Source organism: Lygodium microphyllum, chromosome 26 (assembly GCF_053477565.2).
Source record: "Lygodium microphyllum isolate KBCC chromosome 26, Lygodium_microphyllum_v1.1.10, whole genome shotgun sequence".
In the NCBI taxonomy this organism is placed as follows: Eukaryota; Viridiplantae; Streptophyta; class Polypodiopsida; order Schizaeales; family Lygodiaceae; genus Lygodium; species Lygodium microphyllum.
The window spans coordinates 3,569,022-3,583,813 of NC_141160.1; the positions used below are offsets into that span (position 1 = coordinate 3,569,022).

The following is a 14,792-nucleotide window of genomic DNA, read 5'->3' on the forward strand; positions in this document are numbered from 1 at the left end:
TATTCGCTTGGTCCTTGGAAGAGCTTAAAGGGGTAAACCCGAGTGTAGTGACTCATAATATACCCATGACACCAAACACAGCGCCGATGAAGCAGCGACCGTACCCAATGAATCCAAAGCACGCTCATGCTATTAAGGAAGAGATTGATAAGTTGATGAGAGCACGATTCATTTACGAAATTGAGCACACGGAATGGGTATCACCCATAGTCATTGTGATGGAAAAAAACGAAAAAATTAGAGTGTGCGTCAATTACAAGAAGGTGAATGCTGCTACTAAAAGGGACAATTATCCATTGCCATACACCGAGCACATGCTTGAAGGAGTGGTGGGCAAGGAGACCTACAGTTTTCTGGATGGCTTCTCAGGATACAATCTAGTGCAAGTGCATCCTACCAACAGGCAGAAGACTGCCTTCGCCATTGATGAGTGGGACGTCTTTCCTTACATAGTCATGCCTTTCGGGTTGACTAATGCCCCTGTCACCTTCCAACGTCTCATGTGCACCATATTTAAAGACATGCTTTGCCAGGAGTTGGAAGTATTTTTCGATGACCTCTGCATTCACTCGACCTAGATGGAACACTAAAAAAAACTCCAAGCAGTCTTTGAGCAATATAGAGAATTTGGAATCTCCAAAGTCCCACTTTAAAATAAGGGGTACAGATTGACCATGTGGCTAAATCTTAATCCATGCTTCAAAGTGGGACTTGGAAAGACAACTTATATAGTAATCAGGGTAGACTCAACTTTCAAGTAGTAGGAGAACAAGATTTGAGCATGTGGCCAAATATCTCATGGAGTCTACCTTTAAGAAATCATCTATAGAACGTGTGTTCAAAGGATATTAAGAAATGCCCTTTCTTTACATACTATAAGGCCTTAAAATGATCCCTTTTACTTTACTAAACTTGTAAATTTTTATAAAATTATAATTTAAAAATATCTTTTATAAATATAATCTTATAAATTTAATAAATATAATACCATTTCTTTTGAACTCACGTGCTATCTAATATGTTCCATAAGATGGACCCCCAAGGCCAAATATTACCTATATTGGGAATTCCCAAACTATACGCGAATTCTCAAATTCCCTAATATAGTGTTCTCTTTGGAGTCTTGATAATCTCTATACCAAGAAAATAGTGTAGCTCTCCTAAATCCTTTATATCAAATTCAGCCTTGAGAAGACTCTTCACATTGTTAGTGATCCTGAGATACCCCGACCCACCTAAGACCAAACGTGCCAAGGGAGACCTATCAATCCACCTAAGATGTCGAAGATTGAAAGATGAAAGAAGGAGACATCCTCGAGAACCACAAGCTAAGGAGCAGAGAAAGTCACAAGACCTACCAAAACGATTCATGAAATTTAAGAAAAGCAATAGGGTAGTGATCTTGCTAGGAACCAAGCAACAAGGGCAAGCAAGTGAGCCGATAGAAGGACTAGCTAGGGTTAAGGAGATCAATCTGCCTAAGGAAGGGGAAATGCCCTCAACCTATATTAATAGCCCATGACTTGAGAAAGCAAGAAGAAGTGAGTCTCATTGCTCTCTTATGAGAGTATATAGACATATTCGCTTAGTTCCTCGATGAGCTGAAAGGGGTAGATCTAACTATGGTGGCTCATAACATCCCCATAACACTTGATGCAATGCCCATCAAGCAACAATCAAATCCTATGAATCCCAAACATGCTCATGCTATCAAAGAGAAAATCAATAAACTATTAAGGGTAGGATTCATTTATGAAATTGAGCACATGTATTGGGTTTTTACCATCGTGATCATATTGAAGAAGAATGGAAAGATCAAAGTATGCATCAATTATAAGAAGGTTGATGCTACTACAAAGAGAGATAATTATCCACTTCCGTATACTGAGCATATGCTCGAGAGAGTGGTTACTTCTACTATTAGAATTTGACTTCTCTATGCTTGTATGCAAAGGTAAGTAGTACTACATGGTTGAATCATATGTCTTGCATACCCACAGGAGAAGCCGTTGGACAAGGGATCATTGAGACGATTTGCCAGACGTGCATCTGTTTAACCTGTCTAGCAAGACGGATTTTTTTAGAGATGATTTGACACCATACTGGGGCAAATGACATAGTCCAAGTACTAGAATACAGATTACCAAAATGACACAGCAAGAAGGCCTGCTGGCTTAGGCGACTCATCCTCAAGATACAACCTTATCAGTTGATAGCAAGCTAGCTCTATAGGCTAGGGCAAGATGAATTATTGCATAGGTGCATGTGCAAACATGAGATGGATGATGTACTTGTAGAAGCACATGGTGGAATTTTTGGAGGACACTTTAGCAGAAACACAATAGCCCGCAAGGTGCTGCAATATCAACTATGGTGGCCTACTCTTTTTTGAGATGTCATACAATTCTTAAAGCACTGTGATGAGTGCCAATGGGCTAGGGTACCTGTCCACAAGGACCAAATGAAGCTAACCCCAATTATTGCAAGACAACCTTTTGAGAAATGGGAAATTGACTTCATTGGGCCGATTAGCCTTGCAACGTAATATTCACAGGCTAAGTACATTATAGTTGCTAGGGATTATCTCATGAAATGGAAAAAAGCACAAGCCACCAAAAAAAGCGACACTAGAACCACTGCTATGTTTCTTTGGGAGTAGGTGATCTCACAATTCGACTACCCCATTGAACTAGTTAGTGATCACAAGGCACACAATTCATTAATAAAGTGATTTCTCATCTCTTGTAGACCTTTCTGATCATCCATAAAAATCCTCACCCTATTACCCTCAAGAAAATGGCTAGGCCGAGTCTACTAATAAGATCTTAGTGAATGTTCTAACCAAAGTAGTCTCTGCCTTGTTGCACAATGACTGGGACAACAAATTGATGGAAGCCTTATGGGTCTACCAAACAACCTATAAAATGGTAGTGGAAAGAACTCCCTTCAAATTAACCTTCGGGACTAAAGCTATTCTACTTGTAGAGTTCTTTGTCCCGAGCTTGAGAGTAGCCATCCAAGAGAGATGGGACAGAAAAGAGGCATGGACGGAGTGCCTAATGGAGATAGAATATTTATCGGAGACTCAAATCCTATCCATCCATGCACTGATTTGCAAAAAGGCGTGACGCAAGAGTTGGTTTGACAAGCATGTCAAGCACAAGAACTCAAGCAAGGTAACCTAGTGTTGTTGTACTCAGTAAAATGTCATAAATAGAAGATGAAATGTAGGGGTTTAGGGCCCTTTCAAAGTCCATGCTATCAACCAAACCGGCAATGTAGAGCTCGAGACCCTAGATGGGGAGGGCATATGCTACTTCAACAATAGCCGTACAAAGAAGTATTATCCCCCCACACATCTAATGCACCGGCCTCCCATGCTAGAGTCCTTGGTGAAGGTCCGAGTTGCCACAATAACAGAAACTCATGAGGAGGATGAAGAGGCAATAGCACATACTTACCTACACATAACGGTCACTACCCAACAAACACATACCTTCTATGCATTGATCTATGAGCAAGTCAGTTTTAATATCTTAACTCACGATCATTGAACTCAAATTAGCTACCCACAATTACAACCCACCAATGGTAAACTTAGCCCATTTGGGGGCCGATCGTATGCACTTTCAAGAAAGTGCAAAGTCGTAGTCTCTATCAAGTATAAAAGCATACCCATAATTTTATATGTGTTGCCATATACAAAAGATGTTGGTAAGGAATCACTGTTAGGATGCTCATTTAAAAAGCAAGCGCATTGTAATGTTGACTACAAGTCTCATTCTATTCACCTTGCTATCGGCAATGTACAAATAGTCATAGCTTTCAACAAGGGTAGTGCAGTTCCATCAAATCCCACATGCCACCAGCAGAAAATCCCACCACCAAGTCTAAGGAGGGTGATCGTGACTTGTCATAACCCGTCAATCCACACCACCAGCAAACCATGGAGATCAAAGCTAAGATCCCTAAATCATAGTCTAATTGGGTGCCTAAACATCAAGGACTGACTCCTAGAAGCATGCAAACATGACCTTGCAAGCCCAGGAACTCATACTCGAGAGCTAGGAGGCAAAGAAAACTATAGGCACTAACGAACGGTCAAGCCACGATGGGTCCCCAAGCCCTTATTGCAAGTGCAAGGCTATTACGAGGGCAAGATGGCAACTGGCACTATTCAAACGCCACCCTCAAACTTGACCACACAAATCCCCATGACAGATAAGGCACTAAAGTCACAAAAGACTCAAGCTACAAAGCCCATAGAGCCCAACACCATTAAGCTTGTAGAGCCTCAAGGGGTCTATCGATTGAAACCGTAGCTTGTTGACCCCAAACAACTCATCCTAGCATTACTAGTGCCCCTAAAGCCTCACAAACATCTGGCAGCACAACATCAACATTACAAACCACACTAAGCACACAATAGGTCAAACTGCACCCTCAAGAGTAGCCGCAACCATAGACGTCAGCTGTTGAGCTGTCGAGTCTATTCAAATTCTAGCCTCCAGCCAAACTTAAACCCACACCAACTATGAATGACAATTGTTTCTTACCTTGACCTTCATTTTAGCCCAAAATACCAAGGATAGCTTAAATTTTTGCCTTCTGTGCTTGGATGCCACATTTATCACACTTGCTAAAAGCTATGACTAATTATCCCTAAGTATTTTAGATGAGCCTTTATAGCAATGAAGATACACGCACTGCCTTGCTCATGGGAAGAATTAGAATTTGTATCATTAAGGATCCCTAGGCAGCTAAGGAACTAATCGCCATGGAGATTTCCCGTGAACAAGCACACAAGCAACACCTTATTACATCTTATGACAAGGGCACGGTCATTGCTTCCGACCAAAAAATTGAGGACTTGAAATAGCTTGCTGACAACAACTCCTCTTTCTTTCGAAAATGGTACGCTCTTAGACTTCAATGGGAGCAATAGGGCTATCAAAACATGACCAACCCTGACCAAAGGCGTGCAATCAAGACCTCAAAATACGATCCAACTTACGTAGCTTTAACCTCCTATAGGGTGTTGACCACCATTCGCAACCGGCTCCTAGAAGAGCACATAATGAATCACCCCTACTTAGATCACATTTTGACATAGAAGGAGCTACACATTTCCAGTAGAATAGAATCTGGTGATTTCCTAATGGATGTTCTCACCTACATAACTCGTGTAGGCATCTGACCTTTTGACATGGACCACTATGCTAATATGGAATACAATCTGAACTTCTACGCTTGGCTCATGTAAAAGTGAAGCACTATGAGCATGTGCAACACCATTAACCCTTCAAATCCTAGGAAGGATCCTTCTCATCTCCCAAGGGGGGAGCCCTAGGGGTCCATAGGGTTTACCGTATGGTACCACGTGAGTGTAAGGGAGGGGGGTTATTTAAGGGAAGGAAGGTACATTTTATAAGGTAAGGTCCCATAAATAGGGGGTAGATAAGGGGTATTTTCATATATTTCTTACACGCAGGTGATTCTTCTTATTACTAATAGTGAATCCCCCGTGGGGGGGAGGGGATAAAGTATGGAACATAAAGACAGACTAGCAAAAAAGAATGGATTAAAAAAAACTTGGGATTAAGGAAAAGTGTCATAAAATTGGTTGTAATTCATGGACTGCTTGAAGGAAAATTCTCTTTCTGTACTTGAGTATTTCAATTTTCCATAAGGGCACAACCACTTTCTACATGTCTTTTTGTAAGAAATTGTTTTAAAGAATACCAATGGTGAGATGTGACTTCATGACAGACACCTACAATGGTAGGACAGGAAAAAACTAGCAAATTTCCATTCTCAAAGGAAGAGCAAGAAAAGTATAACCTCTCAATGGAGATGAGGGCCTACAACCAATTCAAGTTCACGCGCATCTTGAATTTGGAGGATATGGTCATGGAGGAGCAAGCCATACGGTGAATTGTGAACCAATGCAAGTTTCAGAAGTATGTGGAAAAGGTTGGCTAGGCCGTCAACTACAAAAAGTGTGCGGAGTTCCTCCAAACCTTCAATAGGAACTGTAGCACAGTAACGATGGGCCAATGAAAAGACGCCCACTAGGTGGAAGTTGACCCCAGAGTTGGTGGATAGGATGTTGGGCCTATCCAACAAGGTGGAAAGATGACCAAAAAGGGATGTATATAGCATGCTTGGAATGGTCCACACTACGATGGCATCAGCTTGGCAGATATCCTTGATCCAGAGGTCTAGTTGCAATCCAAAATGATGCACGCCCTGTTTTCTAGCCAAAGATACGATGCATTGATGAGAAGGATCAATGTGCTGATGTTAGAAAGCATTGCGGCTAAGTTTCTGAATGAAGTGAACCTGAATAACTTCATGTGGAAGACCATTGAGACTTTGGCAAAGGCATTGGCCACAGGAGGAAGACCCGCAGGTGGAGAGTCCCCAACCTTTAGGGCAAGAAAGACGTCATCCTCCAAGACCTTGACCATGGGATTTGGTGGGGTCTTGTGGCCATCATTAGGGAGGCATGGGGGAAGTCCAAGATGGAGAAGAAGTTGATTAAACATGTCTTCTCTCACCCACTCTTTGACCTTTTCTATGGCTTCGAGTTGGCGCCTCGAATTAGGGTATTCTCCTACCTTAGCACTCCCTTTCTTAGCAATCTTTGGAGCGATGTCTCTGGCTCTACGTCTATGATATGTACATATGTTTATGATTTTAAAAAAATATGCAAAATTTTGAAAATCCCTTATGTTGAGCCCACATGATATATACATAAATTTATGATTGGCCTCCCCGGGTTCTCTCACCACTAATGCATATTCACCTTTAAGTGGGGGGTTATTGGGGGTCAAAGGCTACATGTGCCTAGTTGCTTATATTTACTTTGTATACAATTTTCGCAGACTTATACATTACCAGTGGTGGCCACCCATAATGGTCACTTTATTCTTTATTCTTCAATGACAATAGAATAAGAGAACATTTTGATTATTAAACTTCCTAGATACCATATTGCTCTCTCTCTTTCTTGAACCTCCATAGTCCTTGCATCCTCTTGCTTTTGCTTTTCATCTCACCCTTGCTCCACCTTTCAATAGCATGCAAGTCCATTGATCCTACTAGTCTCATTGATGAGGTATGACCTACATGTCGTATGAAGAGATCATGTACCCGTCCTACTAATTTGGCTAATGGGGTATGAGTATATGCTATGGGAATATTAGAGATGAGATGTTGTATCACATGTTGAAAGCCATATGAACATCTAGATGTTGAATCATATACAAGCTACTATGAAAAATCAAAAGTAAAGTTTGCATATTGAAACAACAATAAAAGAAAAATACGTTTGTATGTAAAAAGTAAAGGTATACTCTTCACTTACCCAAGGTTGCGTATATAGAAAGTTGTTGAAGCTTTTTAAATGAGGCATCGACTAATATGCTAAATAGAGAATTGCATATTTGCTTTTTTGCTCATGCCCCCATGTACACCTCTCCCCAAGAAGTTTGGCAGGACTTGCGTGATGATACACCCTCTAAATAAGGGCCTTATATGTAGTAATAGCTCTACTATGCATGTAGGCATGTAGGCAATGCAGGAACCCCCTCTTTGGTTTGTCTCTAGATATTTGACTATACTCCACCACCATTTGGTGTGTTAAGATGGAGACCTATTAGGTAAATGTGCTACTCATAAATACCTTATCCTCATATGAGGAGCTCATAATTCAAATATGTCGTGTAATGAACCAGAATTCCCTTATGACTCGTTTTCGCGCTCGTACATGCCTTGGTGGCAGTAGAAACTTGTAAGCAAGTCCACACCCAGCTCTTCACTCTAGGAGAGAATAAAGAAGGTGGTGCTGTTGTCGTGTGGAAGTCTACATAGTCTTGCTCACACAGTGCTAGGTATGAATTGTGCCAAAGTCTTCTGATCACACTTCCGCTCTTTTTGACCTTTGATCAAACATCCCTATAATCTGGTCCTTTGATCATGTAAGATGTTGTGTAACTTTGTTACTTGAGAACTGTGATTTAGAATGTTGGGTGAATCAATTGGCAAATGCAATGACACTACACGTGTAGAATGAAGCTAACATTTTGGTATGAATCAACCGACACAAGTGTTTTTGTTGGGGGTTTGTTAGGGAGGGTGTGTGTGTGTGTGTGATGTGATCAAAAGGAAGACGGCTCTCATATCGGATGATTAGAAGGATATTATTCCCAGCTTTTGGAAGTAAAGTTAGGGAATCAAAAGTACGCGTGGTTGGCAGTGTGTGATAGTGTGGGAATAACCATGTAACATGCGAGCCCTCGACGTGTATGTATATATAGACCCATGAGTCGCAGCAAACTGCAAGCACAGGTCTGTAATACAATACCCACCCACCCACACACACACACACAGACACAGACACAGAGAGAGAGAGAGAGAGAGAGTATGTCTTTCCAGGATCAGCACCATCACTGTTACGAGCATGAAGGATCGCGCCACCACCATCATGCCGTGCCTCCCCCTTACAATCGCGAGGGGTATGTCCAGGAGTATCAGTCCTACTCAGTGAGTGGTGCCCCAGAATACCCCCCAAACCACCACCACCAGCAGCCGGCCTGCGCCCCACCTCCTGTGGTAGGCGTTGCCTTCCCCTCTCCTCTCCTGCAGTGTATGCGCCAGTACTTGGTGGTGTACATATGGTTAATGCGCTTTGATCTTGTTCTAGGCCCTTTCTAATATTTTCATTGAAATTTGCTTAGCACTTTCCCACAGTTGCTCTCAGCAAGTTGCACATGTCACCATGATCTTTCAACTTCTAACGTCCAAGGCATTCGAGTCTAGTAGTTTAGTAGTAGGTTTATGAAGCAGATACTCACTAAATCATGTTTGCAATTCACTAATGTCTCTCTTTGCTCAGGTTTATGAAGCAGATACTCGTACTACAGAGTATGTTCAAGGGCCGACCTATCCCCATGTATCTTCATGGTAGAGATAGAACCTGCATATACTAATGGGATGGTGATCATGTAGAAGGCCTTCAACTATCCAAATTAAATAAAGGCGCTCATATGAAGCCATAGAGGCTAGACCTAGAGTCATTGACTCAAGAAGCTACAGCATTATATTCATGTAACTTGACTAAGTTTATGGTTTTCTTAGAGATTTTATCTCATTATTACATATTTGAAGTCTTGAATGTATATGTTGAGATCATGTATGCGGTTCCGCTTTCTTTTTCACTTTTGTGATACGCAAGCAACGACGTGTGAATCTATTTGAAGTCTGTTAACAACCGTTGACAAATGTAAAGAGACATTGTTTGGATGTTTAAGGTACACATGTTTTTCATCCATATAAGTCTTGTTATATTAGCTTGTGCTTACTACTGTACATGTTGTCAAACTATAATCATTGATACCTTGTAGTGCATGTTAGTCTATTAAGGATGTGAACATGGCATTAAAAACGTAGTGGAAGATAGAACACCAACCCCCCCACCCCCACAACTTATATGCATGTGTGCACATGCACGTACACACACATGTAGGCAAACATAAATAGAGTATATAAATAAAAGTCTAGATCAAAATCTTGATATTATGTTGCTTATAGTTTCTATGCATACAAATAGGTGTGAAATGTAGTAGATGCAAAATAGCATCTTTGGAGCATATCTTTTTGCGTTACAATCTTACATATATTCTTCAATCTTGAATATAGGTAAAAGATAGATATTTTGGATGAGGCATAATGTAACTATTCATAGAAAATTGAGAAAACATAGAAAAATACTCAGCATCTTTCTATTGTTTTTCAACCATTCCCATATTAAACGCGAAAACTACATGTGCTTGAGCAGGAGCTCTCCCTCTTGGTTTACATCATATCGAGTGGCAAAACAACTTGATTGCAAAATGAAACACAATATTTTGATAACAGCATCCTACAATAAGCCTAATAACAATATTTTGGTTTACATGTAAAACGGCTTGGTGTCCTTTCATATATTGAGCATCTTTGTTTTATAACATGCAGGCTACATATGGTTAGCTTGGGATGTAGTTGTGCAAAACCATGCTATGCTCCTGATACATATTGTTGGCATGGAGAGCTCTAGTAAACAAGGGTATGATGAAGTTATGATCTAGGTCATGTACTATTGATGGTCTTACTTTTTATTTTTACTATATAGTAGTTTATGACAAAAGCTATTGACACTCATGTTTGTTGTTGGTAAAGAGATTGCCACTTTCCATGGATGGACACTAATATCTTAGTGGCACAAGTCTATTTCCCAACACTTAAATGATGATGATGATATTCTTTACTTCAATTTTGGATTATGCGCTAATGGGCTATGTCTACGTCTTGAGCTATGTATGTTTTGTACCATGGCCAAGTCCAAGTGCTTGTAGGATTAGTGGAAGGACAACCTTTTGAGATGCACAAGTGGAAGGAGACATAAACCATGGGAACATGCTTTTATCATCTTCAAATAAAGCCAGCCTTCACAAACACATGAAGGAGGATTACATAAGGATAAATGTGAAAATATGAAAGACCCTTATAAGGCTACTGATAAAAACTAATTAACATGTTTTTCATGTGATGAATACACTTGGCTTTGGTATGATTCTTATAAGCCATATTTGGTAGTTCTGATCATCAATCTAGGTTGGATTGAATTAACAGGTATGTGGGGAGCCGATGAGGGTATCGCAATTCTGTATGAGCTAGATAATCAACATGAAGGACATGTAGAATAGCCCATGAGCTCCCTAAGCATGCTAACATAGCTTCTAGGGTTGGGAAGGGATGAGAAATGGTATTGAGTAGTAATTAGCAACACTATCAAAGAGTAGTGGTGTGAAGAGTGGAGAGACGACTATGAGCAAGGGGTTAATACTATTGTGTTGGAGCAAGGCTTTTGTTTCTTCCTCTTTCCCTACAATACCTAAATGGAGAATGAGCGTCTGCTATTCGTGTTTTCTTTTCCATTGGGAGTAAACAAGATGAGCTATTGGGTTGCCTTCTTTCTTTTCAATTTTGTCTAAACATGATAAGCTTTGTTTAATGATTTTGATGAAGAGTTCATGAGGGTAGAAAGAGAGGTGAAGAAACCTCAAGTCATAGAATGTAAGATGTTGCAAGACCAATTGAAGGAGGACTTTCATAGCCATAATGTGTTGAAGATGAAGTTTGCAACCTTCTCAAATATTACAGGCATACTAGCTTGATGTTCTCTAGACTTTGAAGAAGTTATAGAAGCTTGAACTATGGTTTTATGAATTTCTTTTCCTCCACTTTGTACCCTCTATTATAGGTAGCCATAGAGATATTGTGCCAGTTTTTTAACGCAAAAAGAAGATGGATAAGTGGCTAATCCTTCCTTAGATTAGGAAACTCTAAAAGATGGTTGTTTTGACCAAATTGTATGTTGAAATGATGCTAGTTTTGCCTCTTGCCATTTCTACTGCAGGGGTATATTTTTGTAAGTAGGACCTGATTTTGTCATATATTGAAGATTTTGGAAAAAAAAATCATTTGAGCAATGTGCTAAAATAATGGAGGTTACTTGAAAGTTAACGAAAGAATACGAAAAATATGTAGTTATTAGAAATAAACGGTTCTTTTTTAAAGGAAGCTTTCAATTAAATCAGTGGTCTGTGTTATGAATTGGTTAGGAATTTTACACTATCCTAATGGAAAGTTAGAATGATCTCGAAAGATGTTGGTGGAACTTTAACTGTTGAGTTAAGAAATAACTGTTAAAGAAGACACAAAGTATAATAAAAATTTCTTCGAAAAGGACGATGGAAGACCCAACAACTCAATAATGAATAGATATGAAGTGATTGAGAGAGGTATAAGAAATAGCAACAATGAACATAGAAGAAATTTAGCAGTGGCACCCAAGGAAGGGTGGCCATACATCCAACTTGAAGCACCCAAACATGAAAATCTAATGCTAGGTCATCAAACATCCCCAAGACTTTGGTGGGCTAGCAACTAGAGATGCCTTTAACATCTTTGACACATGAGAATTGAATAATCACCTCTCACATAGTCTCTCACACACGAACGTAAGCATTTGTTTGCAGTGAATTGCACGGCCTTCCTTCAATCCCATGAAGGATGGGCTTTGCACACTCCACAATCCAAGTGAGTGCTCTTTCGACTCTCAATCCTCTATGACTTCCACATGCAAAAGAGAAGGATGGGTATAGGAAGAGAGATTGCTAGGAGAGAAGATGAGTAGAGTTTCACCCTCTTGATCCTTCACCCTCACTCTCTCACTCTCACTCTCACTCACTCTCTCACAATGAAAGTAAGAAGGCAAGTGCACAAATTTTGCATATACATGAATAGGTTGTTCTATTCATTCTCATCCTTTTTATACATGATTTCTAGTGTTAGGGTTTTCCCATCGCTCTTGGGTATCCATCCCACTTTAGGGCCTCAAGACTAGTTATCTCTTATTGCATGCTTTTCCTATGGTTAGAATGAACTACAACCTTTGTGGTTTTTCCATGGGAGCCTATGCTATCATTACAATGCACATGAGATAATGCCTGAGCTTGCGGATTTACATGCTTAATCAATATAAGTGTTGCAACCATTTCGCTATTCAAATGTGCATGTTATATTGTGATTAATAATCCAAAGACTATTTTCAAAAGTTTTAGCTATTCAAATGTGCATGTGCTTTATCACATTATATTGTGGTTAGTAATCCAAAGACTATTTTCAGAAATTTTGGCTCCTTCTCATGTTTTCTCATTCTTGCTTACACTTTGCATGCCATGTACTTCCTATGGTTAATAGTATCTCCCTTCTAGAGTGCTAGTGCCATGGCAGTCTTTGTTGTAGGTGGTAGGCTTCAACTTGCACTAAAGATATGGATGTTGAGGACAATTGTGTGTCACCTTGGAGGAATTCTTCAAAGTGTTGGTGGCATAGAAGCTTCTAGTTATAAGTTGTTGTTAGAGTGGTGGTAGGTGTCCTAGCTATTGAAGTTGGTGGGATTCTCTTGGTGGGTTTGATAGTGATTATTCTCCTAGTAAGCTTGCTTGGCAAGTCACAGATTAGAAGTAGTGGAATGGAAAACCTTGAAGAACAGCTAATTGCATGTTGATCCTTGGAATCTTTAGTACTTGCAATTAAAAAACCTTTTGTGTTGTCCCTAGGGGATAGTACTAGTATTGTTTTTGTGCACAAGACATATTGTGTTAGTTTGGGAGATGGGTCGACAGGCAAGCCTGAAGTGTTGTCCCATACTTGAGAGCCCCAACCATGTATAGGTTATGGTGCATATATTACATGCATGCACTTGAATAATAAGGTATTTCTTAGTTAGAAGATAGTTGTTATGGTTCCTCATAGTTGTATTGTTGACAAATAGATGGAGAAAGAATTATGGCTAGCTAGAATTACACTTAAAGGAGATTCTTAAGATGCCATTATTAGTTGGATAATATGTGTCATATCTAGATGGCTTGAGAGTAAGGCTCTTCAGTAGTTAAACTTCTTCCATTGAGGTTGAAGAGAATTCTCTTCTTCTAGTGCTTTTCCACCTTGCTTTGTTAGGGCATTGATGTGATATAAGGAAGGAAATGTGCAATTTTGTTGAAGGAGAGAGACAGATATTTCAACCAATAGAGAGGAGTTGCATACTCTATTCTCTCCTTTAACATGGTATCAGAGCCATGAATGGGCTCTGTGGTGGATAGCATTTGTGAAGCAGACTTGGAACTTGAAGATTCAGGGTTCTTCATAAGAGGGGATGACTATCATTGCTCTTGTTGAAGGTATGCATTGCATCATTTGGTTTTCCATTGCTCAAGAGGTTGTTTGTGACTTGTTTGGAGAATTGTGGAGGCTTTAGTGAGAACTCAAGAGCAAGCATTGGTCATCAATTCATTGTGGAGCTGCTGCTGTTATCATCATACTAGTCTGTGTGCTTGCGCCTGATGCTGAGGGAGTCTCCTTGGCTGCCAACAAACTCAACAAATACTTACTAGGCTATATATTGCTTGGAAATTCTTCTTGGAAGGACCTTTGATGTCTTGATATGCTATTTCTTGGTCGGGAGATGATATGTGAGCTTGAACAATTGGTTACATGTCTAGAATTGAATATTGTCTATTGTATATAGATAATATACAACATGTATGTATCTCTGACATGATCTTGGAACTCTCTAACATACCTAGAAGCATCATTAGAGCATAGATATATTCAAGGAGGACATATGGATTTGATTTTATGCCTTTAAGCTAGAATTTTTTGCTAAAATAATCAAATCTTGAAATTTTTCACATGCTGAAAATGTTCATTTACTGTGGACAGAAAACATTGTCTTTTACTAAAGCAATACATGACATTAGAAGGCTTCTGACATTTGTATAACCTGGCATATGTCTTCTGAATGTCTGGTGGATTAAGAAGAGTATTTGAGGCTACTGAATGCTAAAGGTTGAAGTTGGAAACAAATGCATTGGCATCTACTTGGCTGGTTACACACAGTAAATGCATTATATGATATTGCTTCTTGAAGACAGAGTTTATGGATGCCAACATGGTCATGTATCAATCCTTAGACACAATAGCAAATGTATGAAGTGATTTGAGGACATTCTTAAGCTAAAGTACACCTTGGTTGTCAGTGTCTTGGCTGTCTGCAACCAATGAGAAGATTTATAATACTTATACTTTATATATATACACGAGTTTGTGCTGTATGATCATGTATGGACTTTTACATGTACAAGCAGATGTCTAGGAATTTTTGGAACATGTATGACATGTAT

General features: G+C 39.7%; 1 long non-coding RNA gene across 3 annotated transcripts; it reads left to right on the forward strand.

Annotated features, from left to right (window-relative positions):
• The first annotated feature begins 8,287 nt into the window (after positions 1-8,287).
• LOC148012950 (uncharacterized) lies at positions 8,288-14,445 on the forward strand. Of its 3 annotated transcripts, none has more exons than XR_015688886.1 (3): positions 8,328-8,616; positions 8,900-10,108; positions 14,431-14,445. It is a non-coding gene; the product is annotated as an uncharacterized LOC148012950 (long non-coding RNA). The 3 variants fall into 3 exon arrangements; XR_015688887.1 differs by having other exon boundaries at positions 14,428-14,442; XR_015688885.1 differs by lacking the exon at positions 14,431-14,445 and having other exon boundaries at positions 8,288-8,616; positions 8,900-9,162.
• The last annotated feature ends 347 nt before the right edge of the window (positions 14,446-14,792 follow it).